Source organism: Schistocerca cancellata, chromosome 3 (genome assembly GCF_023864275.1).
Source record: "Schistocerca cancellata isolate TAMUIC-IGC-003103 chromosome 3, iqSchCanc2.1, whole genome shotgun sequence".
NCBI classification, from domain to species: domain Eukaryota; kingdom Metazoa; phylum Arthropoda; class Insecta; order Orthoptera; family Acrididae; genus Schistocerca; species Schistocerca cancellata.
This window is the reverse complement of record NC_064628.1, coordinates 172,715,252-172,727,572: the sequence shown is the minus strand read 5'-3', so window position 1 is coordinate 172,727,572 and position 12,321 is coordinate 172,715,252.

Sequence of the window (12,321 nt, the reverse complement as noted above, 5' to 3'; positions counted from 1 at the left end):
AGTCAATACTGTCGTCAGTTAGAATAACAACACTACTTCTTCAAGACTGCATGGAAATCCACTATACCCATGTGCATTTTCTTTTACTGCTCAGACTTTGTGCATAAAATTGTTATAAATACTGTGATGAATGATCAGGACTGTCTTCATGGACTGTGAGAAAATTTTAGCTTTTGACCAACATTATATAGATAAGTGTGTGCATTTGATATATTTGTTAGCGTTAATATAAAATTTTTTAACAAATATGTATTGGCCAGTGCCCAAAACAATTTGTAAAATTTTTTGTGGGGAGCACTGGGGCTATGTAAGTAGGCTCTTTGGGTTTTTATGTTAGTAACGCCATGTAGCACTCTATATGAAAATCACTGACTGTGCTATGTGAAGCCTGTGGCTGGTTGGCATTGTTGTTATAGTCGCTATTGTAGTGTTGGGCAGTTGGCTGTTAACAGCGCATAGCGTTGCGCAGTTGGAGGTGAGCCGCCAGCAGTGGTGGATGTGGGGAGAGAAATGGCGGGGTTTTGAGAGCGGATGATCCGGACGTGTGTCCATCAGAGACAGTAAATTTGTAAGACTGTATGTCATGAACTGATATGTATATATTATGACTTTTCAACACTATTAAGGTAAATACATTGTTTGTTCTCTATCAAAATCTTTCATTTGCTAACTATGCCTATCAGTAGATAGTGCCTTCAGTAGTTTGAATCTTCTATTTAGCTGGCAGTAGTGGCGCTCGCTGTATTTCAGTAGTTCGAGTAACGAGATTTTTGTGAGGTAAGTGATTCATGAAAGGTATAGTTTATTGTTAATCAGGGCCGTTCTTTGGTAGATATTATTGAAAGTCAGATTGCGTTGCACTAAAAATATTGTGTGTCAGTTTAGTGATGATCATAATGAGTAAAGAGAGAAATGTCTGAGTACGTTCAGTTTTGCTCAGCTGTTTGAAAATCAAATAACGAAAGAGGTTTACCAGCACAGTAATTCATTAATTTTTCTAAGGGGACGTTTCAGCCTTTCTGTACCAAGTTCATTAAGCGATTGGTCTAATGGATTTACGGTTGCCAGCCTGTGTAGAAATAGAAGTCGATTAGTTTCAGAAAAGCAGAAGAAGCAAATTTCAACTACTTTCTTGATGTTCCTTAGCATAACTTCACAAATAAAAATAACTTTACAGGAAATAGTCCTCAGAAAGACAGAGGAATCTTTTAGCTACTACATGCACAGACATATATAGGTTTTTTCTAGAAAGGCTAAGAATTTTTAATCATCACAATTTGTCCTGGGGGGACTTCTATGTTTGCATTTTGTATAATCAAAAAATTAAATATTTCTGATAGCATAATACCTACATCGAAATTTGATACAACAGTGCATTTATAACTTTGTCTTAACTAATGATCCTTCAAAGCTAAAGGTAAGGTGCGGTCACTTTGTATTGACAGTCAGAGTTTTTATGGAACGCTACTTCAGTGTTAGTGAGCCACAACAGCAATTTTCTTTTTATAACTCTTTGTACCTTACTGAATTTCGTTTACAACTAAAAGAGTTTTGTCTTTACTTTAATGAAAACTTAATTACTCTATTTCACTTATTACCAGAAAGGGAGTAAGACGATTAACATCATTAAATTTGCCTGAAAACATCTACTTCAGTACTGAAGCAAAGCTTCACTTCAGGACTTACACTACACGAATCATAGAGTATTTTTACTTCCACTTGAAAGTTAGTTCTGAATAATTATGTTCAAACATTTATACAAAGATGAAAATTACTGTTTGCAGATACTGAATAAAGCAGTACATATGTTTTTATTATAGGTTTACTTGCAATAAACAAACACCAGAAAGGACCCAATGTAGCTGAGTGATTAGTACTCCGTCTTTTACATAACACATATTATAATCGTTGTCCATAAACGTGTACCACTTTATACAAATGACAACTTCAACAAATATATATATGAACATTTTCCTATAATTAATTCATGACAAAATGTTAGTTAGCAAATTATAAATTTCACATATTTCTTTACAAACGTTACAAATTACATTAGCAAAGCCCTCTTATCATCACAAATAACACACTTTACAAATATTCTTTGCATATCACAGCTATGTTGCAACACAATGTAAATGAAAAAAATATATATTTTAAACTTATATGAATGATTGAATAATAGTGTTATAAATGCTCCCTCACATCGCCGACCACTTGATCAGGATTTATTGTGTGAGCCTACCACTATGCAGCACCTTTGATGTCGCGCCATGCAGGAGGCGTATGAGCACTTCGACATTAGTTTCTGGGTATCCCATACGAAAAAAGACAGCTGTAAGAAAAGGGTGGTCGACCCAATCAAACGCCTGGCTAAAGTCTAAAGCTGCCAAAGCCGTGGGAAAATACTAAGGGCAAAAGACGGGAGTCAGATCCCTGCAGTGGCAGAGGACTCCCCGAATTTTTTACGCTCCACCTAGTGATACCTGATGGTAGGACGCGATGTGACAGGCAGTTCTCTTAAAGTAGTGCTGCCAAAAGCATGTGCAAAGTTTCATTTTCATGTTGTTATTTAGCAGAGTCAGGGGGCGATAGTCTGATGGAACCGGGTGTGATTTGTTAACGACGCCCTCTAGAAAGAAAGGCACTGGGGACCCTCACCATTGAGGAAATCAGTTCTTCACAGGTAACAGTCTACATGGGCGCTTAGAGATGTCAGAAAACACTATAAAATTCGAGGCGGCTGCCATCACGGCCAGGTGACTTGTTAGCAGCTCCCTCTTCGATAGCATCGAGGACTACTTCTTCTGTTACTGGCGCCTCCAGTGCCAATGCCGTATTCTATGATATCGTGTCAAACATGAGCTTAGAGGTCGCTTCAAATACAACCTGGCATAATGGGGGTACAGGAGTCGTCCAATGCCGCACTGGGTGTCATGTTGCTCGCCTTCATCATCGGTATTGTTTCGAATCAGGGCCCAGTGCCATCATCGCCTGTCTGCTAGAAGCTGATACGTCAATGGAGCTTTCAAAGCGAAATGATCACAGGTGCAGGCACACACCTCCATCCCTTCAAGGTGGTGACATGTGATGACTGTGATTTGTGCTTCGGCGCGGTTCTGTATGGTAGATCATTCTAACGAAAAAGGCACCATACAGCAGTACCTGACTGCTTGGTAATAAAAATACAGAGACTGCGTTCTTCAACCAGCCTCTAATTTTCTGCGTGGTGTCTGTTTGTTCAAAGTCGTGTCTCCCTACCACTTTCGCGCCACGACTCTCTGAGCGTGTTTTTTAGGGAATTGACTAGTTTGAACCTGGGACCTGTTGCTAGTAAGGAGACGTCAGACCACACATGTCATGTAGAGTTCAGAAGAGTTCAGTGAGACTAGCTATGATATTACCAAATACTTAATGATTTCAGCGTCAGCTCCACTGCACTCCCGGTAAAAGAATCTTAACACTAACTAAATTTAGTGGAAGGGGTTCAAGGCTTCCCTATTTTTAGTTAGCTGGTAAAATAACGTCGATAAAGCAGTTAAGTTTACCATAGGAAATTTTATTCTGCTCACAAAACATTGTTTATAAGTTGCACTATTGATAAAAGCAAATGTTTTAATACAGGATGATAAAAACCAACTGCGTTCAAGAAAAATGTGAACGAATATTCCCTGAATGGGTTCCAAGTTCTACAATTGATCGAAGGATGACCTATGCCATATTAAGAGAGAAAAATTAATTAACTTAGTATTTTCACCCTGACAGAATGCTTTAGAATCAAATGCCCTTTGCAGTAATGCCCATCCTGGCAAATGACTAGCGTCAAAAGGGAAAACCCAGTTACATTTAGTAGCAGAAGTGCTACAATTTGTGGCAGAACTGTTACATTTGGTGTCAGAGAAAAACCCCGTGGCTCAATATGAGGTGTGAATAACAGTCACTAAAGGTCCACAGTTAGTATTGTTTAATGTGTGAAAGGATAGAGGTTTGCATAGCAGTCGTAATATTTTCTTTATTTAGAAGTGTATTTTCTCTCAACATTTTAAGAGTTTGTCGAAAATATTTAAACATTTTTTTCATTCAGTGTAGTAAGATTGTGTAACTAACAGTTTGTGAAATGATGACAAGAAATCGTACAAAGTCAGAGTCAGCACCACAAGCGGTTCCTACTGAGGAAGCTATTCAGAGCTTAGTTAGTCAGATAGCACAGCTTAAAAGTGATAATAATGCATTATTTAAACAGTTGAGTGAGGTTAGGCAAACCAGTTCAATCCCTCCTACCCTAGATTCCTCAGCAGCAGCATTGGTAACTCCTTTTTCAGGTAAACCTGGCGAGGACATAACAGCCTTTTTTGATGATTTAGTAGTAGCTGCAAAGTTAGGATCATGGTCAGATGAACAGCTCTTACAGATGACAAAGTTAAGATTGCTAGGAGAGGCTAAAGCACACGTATTATACCATGAAGAATTACGGAATGCTCCAACATTTGAGGAATTGAAGAAAGGATTACTTAAACTTTTTCAACAACACGTAGATTTTATAGGGAAAAATTAAACACTATCACTCAGAGGCAAAACGAGTGGTTAGAAAGATTTGTAGATAGGATTAGAAAAGTTAATATTAACACCTAACTGTTGACAACTAATGATGAAGCAAATAAAGTTATTTTACAAGAGGCAGAAGATAGAGCTCTGGATACATTTTTACGTGGGTTACCACCTGAAACGTCCCGTCGTGTCAGGGCAGAGTTTCCTAAAAACCTAGCGGAAGCTGTATCTGTGGCGACGGCTTTCGGAGAAATAGTCATTGCCACCAGATACAAGGAGAAGCAAAATGTATTTTCAGCAGGAGTATGATGTTTTAGGTGCTATCGACAGGGCCATATAGCAAAAAATTGCAGACAACCTAAATGCACTAATTGTCAAAGAACAGGTCACACATTCAAGGAAAGCAGGTCTAAGAAAGTTTTTGGAAATAGAAATCAGTTAAACTCAAACGGGAATGTCGGAGCCACCGCCAGGCGTTCCCAATAAAATTTCATGCCATTAAGGTGAATGTGAAGGCGGAATGCTGGTTATCTGCTACCATACAGGATAAAGAGGCAAGGATACTGGTGGATACAGGCGCAAACGTATCAATAGTGAGTAATGAATGTACTGGAGAAAGGAAATATGACCCTCCAGGGTATAGATTGAGTGGAGTAGGAGGAGGTAGAGTGACGTCATTAGGATGTACATAACTGATTTTCTATATTCATGGTGTACAATGTCAAGAAGATGTAGAAGTGGTAACAAAGGTAACTAACGGGTACGACGCGATCCTAGGGTTGGATTTCCTGAATAAACATCACGCTAAAATCCACCTCAGACAGCAAACTGTAGAACTTAGCGGAATAGTGTTTCAGCTAGGTGACACCGCTGCAAAGGGCCCGCTGCCGCAAGATTTCCCCAACCGGAAGGCGAAATCAATTACACTGCGTGCAACGTCCTTGAAGGTTGATTCGCGGGATAAGTTATCATTTGGCTCAGGAAAACTTTTCTGGATGACCGTTGACCCTAGGTACCTACAGATACAATATGTCTAATAGAGCCACTAGAGGAAAATGAGGAATTAGATGTATCACATTGTTTTGTACGAAGAAGTGTTGTACGGGTTCAAGACGTTGAGGCAGAAAGAAAAGTACCGGTACATATTGACAATTTCGGAGTGGAGGACAAAGAGTTGCATAAGGGAATATTAGTAGCTACAGTCAGTACTTTTGAAGAAGAAGATTTCATTTGGTCAGATATTACTGATTGTCAGAAACCAGGCGCCTATAAAACCGCATTACGCCAGAAGATTGAGCATTCGAAAGGAAATGATAGAGGCACGATAGAAGCAGTTTTAGTTGAGTTCCAAGATTTATTTAATGCAGAAGGTCCATTGACAGCAACAGATATCACACAGCATAGGATCCCAACAGGAAATAGCCCCCCAGTTTGTAGGAAGCCTTATAAAGTTCCGCATCACTTACAGCCAGTACTGGATGAATTTTTAGAACAGCATCTAAAAGATGGAATTATACAATATTCTGATTCACCTTATAATTCAAATATTGTAATTATTACAAAGAAGTCTCCCGACCGTACGAAACGATATAGATTTTGTTGTGACTATAGACACCTTAACAAACAAACTATCTCAGACGTTTATCCTCTTCCAAACATTACAGATATCATTGACAGTTTGGGTAACAGTAAATACTTTTCAACAATCGATTTACATAGCGGATATCATCTACATCTACATCTACATCCATACTCCGCAAGCCACCTGACGGTGTGTGGCGGAGGGTACCTTCAGTACCTCTATCGGTTCTCCCTTCTATTCCAGTCTCGTATTGTTCGTGGAAAGAAGGATTGTCGGTATGCCTCTGTGTGGGCTCTAATCTCTCTGATTTTATCCTCATGGCCTCTTCGCGAGATATACGTAGGAGGGAGCAATATACTGCTTGACTCTTCGGTGAAGGTATGTTCTCGAAACTTTGACAAAAGCCCGTACCGAGCTACTGAGCGTCTCTCCTGCAGAGTCTTCCACTGGAGTTTATCTATCATCTCCGTAACGCTTTCGCGATTACTAAATGATCCTGTAACGAAGCACGCTGCTCTCCGTTGGATCTTCTCTATGTCTTGTATCAACCCTATTTGGTACGGATCCCACACTGCTGAGCAGTATTCAAGCAGTGGGCGAACAAGCGTACTGTAACCTACTTCCTTTGTTTTCGGATTGCATTTCCTTAGGATTCTTCCAATGAATCTCAGTCTGGCATCTGCTTTACCGACAATCAACATTATATGATCATTCCATTTTAAATCACTCCTAATGCGTACTCCCAGATAATTTATGGTATTAACTGCTTCCAGTTGCTGACCTGCTATTTTGTAGCTAAATGATAAAGGATCTATCTTTCTGTGTATTCGCAGCACATTACACTTGTCTACATTGAGATTCAGTTGCCATTCCCTGCACCATGCGTCAATTCGCTGCAGATCCTCCTGCATTTCAGTACAATTTTCCATTGTTACAACCTCTCGATACACCACAGCATCATCTGCAAAAAGCCTCAGTGAACTTCCGATGTCATCCACCAGGTCATTTATGTATATTGTGAATAGCAACGGTCCTATGACACTCCCCTGCGGCACACCTGAAATTACTCTTACTTCGGAAGACTTCTCTCCATCGAGAATAACAAGCTGCGTCCTGTTATCTAGGAACTCCTCAATCCAATCACACAATTGGTCTGATAGTCCATATGCTCTTATTTTGTTCAATAAACGACTGTGGGGAACTGTATCGAACGCCTTGCGGAAGTCAAGAAACACGGCATCTACCTGTGAACCCGTGTCTATGGCCCTCTGAGTCTCGTGGACGAATAGCGCGAGCTGGGTTTCACATGACCGTCTTTTTCGAAACCCATGCTGATTCCTACAGAGTAGATTTCTAGTCTCCAGAAAAGTCATTATACTCGAACACAATACGTGTTCCAAAATTCTACAACTGATCGACGTTAGAGATATAGGTCTATAGTTCTGCACATCTGTTCGACGTCCCTTCTTGAAAACGGGGGTGACCTGTGCCCTTTTCCAATCCTTTGGAACGCTACGCTCTTCTAGAGACCTACGGTACACCGCTGCAAGAAGGGGGGCAAGTTCCTTCGCGTATTCTGTGTAAAATTGAACTGGTATCCCATCAGGTCCAGAGGCCTTTCCTCTTTTGAGCGATTTTAATTGTTTCTCTATCCCTCTGTCGTCTATTTCGATACCTACCATTTTGTCATCTGTGCGACAATCTAGAGAAGGAACTACAGTGCAATCTTCCTCTGTGAAACAACTTTGGAAAAAGACATTTAGTATTTCAGCCTTTAGTCTGTCATCCTCTGTTTCAGTACCATTTTGGTCACAGAGTGTCTGGACATTTTGTTTTGATCCACCTACCGCTTTGACATAAGACCAAATTTTCTTAGGATTTTCTGCCAAGTCAGTACATAGAACTTTACTTTCGAATTCATTGAACGCCTCTCGCATAGCTCTCTTCACACTACATTTCGCTTCGCGTAATTTTTGTTTGTCTGCAAGGCTTTGGCTATGTTTATGTTTGCTGTGAAGTTCCCTTTGCTTCCGCAGCAGTTTTCTAACTCGGTTGTTGAACCACGGTGGCTCTTTTCCATCTCTTACGATCTTGCTTGGCACATACTCATCTAACGCATATTGTACGATGGTTTTGAACTTTGTCCACTGATCCTCAACACTATCAGTACTTGAGACAAAACTTTTGTGTTGAGCCAACAGGTACTCTGAAATCTGCTTTTTGTCACTTTTTCTAAACAGAAAAATCTTCCTACCCTTTTTAATATTCCTATTTACGGCTGAAATCATCGATGCCGTAACCGCTTTATGATCACTGATTCCCTGTTCTGCGTTAACTTTTTCAAATAGTTCGGGTCTGTTTGTCACCAGAAGGTCTAATATGTTATCGCCACGAGTCGGTTCTCTGTTTACCTGCTCAAGGTAGTTTTCAGATAAAGCACTTAAAAAAATTTCACTGGATTCTTTGTCCCTGCCACCCGTTATGAACGTCTGAGTCTCCCAGTCTATATCCGGCAAATTAAAATCTCCACCCAGAACTATAACATGGTGGGGAAATCTACTCGAAATATTTTCCAAATTATCCTTCAGGTGCTCAGCCACAACAGCTGCTGAGCCAGGGGGCCTATAGAGACATCCAATTACCATGTCTGAGCCTGCTTTAACCGCGACCTTCACCCAAATCATTTCACATTTCGGATCTCCGTCAATTTCCTTCGATACTATTGCACTTCTTACCGCTATAAACACGCCTCCCCCTTCACTGTTCAGCCTGTCTCTGCGGTATACATTCCAATCTGAGTTTAGGATTTCGTTACTGTTTACGTCTGGTGGAAGTTGCACCTGAAGATAGGCATAAAACAGTATTTTCTAGCCCTGGAGGCCACTGGCAATTCGAAAGAATGCCTTTCGGTTTGAAAAATGCACCAGCAACTTTTCAAAGACTACTCGATGGAGTATTGCGAGGACTCAAAACTCAGCAATGTTGTGTATATCTAGACGATACTATTGTATTGTCCAAAAACATTAATGAACATTAACGAACATGCTGTGCGTCTGCGTAATGTTTTTCAGAGACTCAGAAAAGCTAAATTAACATTAAATATGGAAAAATGTAGTTTTGCATTGATAGAGGTTACATACCTAGGGCATGTGAAAAAGGAGTTAAAACAGATCCTCGATTCATTTCAGCAGTTAAGGATTTCCCAACACCACAACCCGTTAAGGAAGTACAAAGTTTCATTGGTCTCACATCGTGTTACCGAAAATATGTTCTAAATTTTGCTGAAATTGCCCGACCCTTAACCCAATTATTGAAAAAGGGTGCAAAATTTCATTGGTCTGAAAATCAGCATTTCAGCATTTCAAACCCTTAAAGATAAGTTAACACACAGTCCAATATTAGCCTACCCAGATTATAATAAAGAATTTATTTTATCCTGTGACGCAAGTGGTCATTCAGCAGGAGTTGTTTTGAGTCAGAATATTAATGGCGCGGAACACCCCATAGCGTACGCTTCGAGACAACTAACAACGGCAGAAAGAAATTATTCCACAACAGAGAAGGAATTGTTAAGTGTTATTTATGGCATCAAATACTTTAAATGCTACTTGTATGGTAGGGAATTCAAGGTTATTACACACCACGCAGCTTTAAAATGGTTGCTTGGGTTAAAGGATCCATCTAGTCGTCTCACACATTGGGCCCTATGTCTTTCCGAAATGGATTTCGAAGTTATCCATAAACCAGGCAAAAAACACACGAATGCAGATTGCCTAAGTCGGAAAATAGCACTTTTGGAAGCAACAGGCCGAAATACTGAGGACTGGAGAAAGGTACAAGATGAGGAAAGAGAATGCAAAAAATACGCAACTCAAAAACAATTTTGCTTTGAAGATGGTGTATTATGCCGTAAAACAAAACGTGGACAGCGAATTGTTGTTCCCCAATACCTTAGACAAGAAATAATGGCAGAGGCCCACGATCATATCCTTGCAGGACACGGTGGACAGGGGAGAGCCGAAAGACGTGTAGCAAAGCGATTTTGGTGGCAAACCAGAATGCAGGATGTTGCACAGTACGTTCGTAATTGCATTGCGTGCGCACAACGAGCTGAACTTTGTCGTTTAGAAATACCCTTACAGAGGCTCTCCGAGGCTTCATGTCCATCTCAAATCTGCAGAGTGTATCTCTATGGGCCATTTCATAAAACACCTGGTGGTAATAAGTATGTTCTTACAATTATAGATCACGTTTCACGCTATCTAGCTGTGGCGAGTCTCCCAGATCAGCAAGCAAATACAGTTGGCCAAGCTTTAGTTAACAACTGGATACTTAAATTTGGCGTACCTGAAGCTATTATCACAGATCAGGGATCTAATTTTATGTCTGAATTAATGAAACAGCTATGCCACATACTAAAAATACGTAAATTACGCACAACTCCATTACACTCTCAGTGCAACGGGCGCACAGAAAGAGTTCATCGGACAATTGGCAAGATGCTTAGTCATTATATTAACGAACAACATTCTAATTGGGATACGTATTTACCAATAATTGTGTTGGTATACAACGCCAAAACGCATGAAGCAACTGGCATGTCACCTTATGAAGTAGTCTGTGGGAGAAAAATGCCGTCTCTTTTTGATGTAATCAGTCAGAAAAACGGAAAAGTCGGAGAAACTGTAAAGATTTCGGTCGAATGATGAAGGGTGTATGGAAAAAGGTTCAAAAATCTAATACAAAGGCTTTGGAACGACAGGAAAGGTTAGGTAATGCCCAAGCTAAATATCCAAATTACAAAATCGGTCAGTGGGTGATGCTCTCAACCCCATACATTGCGAAAGGAAAAACGAAGAAATTTGTAACAAACTTCAGAGGTCCTTATCAAATTATTGAGATCACATTACAAGTCAACGTTAAACTGCAACTGCCCACCTGAACTACTATTGTGCATGCAAGTCGTTTAAAACCTTTTAAGGGCGCTCCAGATGTAATTCCTTCAACAATAGTGTCTGCTTTTCCAAAGGGTGGAGGAAGTTCCCGAAAAGGAAAAAGAGTGGCCACGCCAGCACAACATACAGACCATACAATCTTCGACCAAGGGGTTGAATGTCCTAGTGGAATCTTAGTAGACTGTGGATAATATACAAATGTAAATAATTAATAAATGGTTTATTTTTTAAGAAAGGAAAGTTGAACATAGAAGCATGTAGATCTTTTAGTTAACAATGTATTCTTTCTTTTCTTTGTTTTTGTTTTTACTAGGTTGGTAGGTTCATAACCATGTTGTTTGCTTTTTTCAGAAAACGTCATGCAAGCATTTCCTACACAAAACCTATCCTACTTCAATTACTCCCTTCACAGCTCCCTTCTGAAGTCATTAGATATGTTCATAAATTCGCAGCAAGGCAAAATTGATGCCAATGTTATGATGCAACATGTCTTAAAATTAAAAAGTGAACACAAAACTAAAATTATGATGCTAGGAACGGGTATATCTGGAACCTTTGTGTCAGTGTTCCTGCTTTGTACAGTTTTCTTTCATTTAAGACGAAAAAATAAGCCAAATAATAATATACCATGTAACCTCCCCACGAAATTGTATAAATATTATGGATAGTGATTCTAATTTTAGTGTAACCTCAGAACACTACACAGTTCCTACTCAGTCAACACTGCTCTCTGGTCAGCGATTCCCTTATACCTTGCATATTGCAGGCAGCGCATGAGCTATACATCGAAATTACATCTGCTCGGACCTCTTACAACCACTTCATCAAATCCCTGTAAATTGGATACCACACTCTTAACTGGTGTACTTCAGTGGTTACTTTTGAGCATTAGTCTATTAATTTTGTTTATTGTACTTCAATCTTTATTAAACAGTCTCATGTTAAAATTAAAAAAACTGTAGAATAGATATTCTTGCATTAGTATAGGGTAGATTAAACAGGTGTTGCTATGTAATTTTCTAAGTGAAAAATCTATTTTTGTTTATTCATTATTTGTTACACTTATTACAACGATTTATGTGTGAAATATGTGATTCATGAGTGTACGATGCTTTAGTAAAGTGATAAAGTATTTTCAACATACTTTATGTGAAGCGTGTGTAATCTTCTAAGTCGAGAGTTTTCATTGCTTGTGTTAGTGCTTTGGCCGTGTCAAGAGTGGAGGAATGTTGAGTGGTA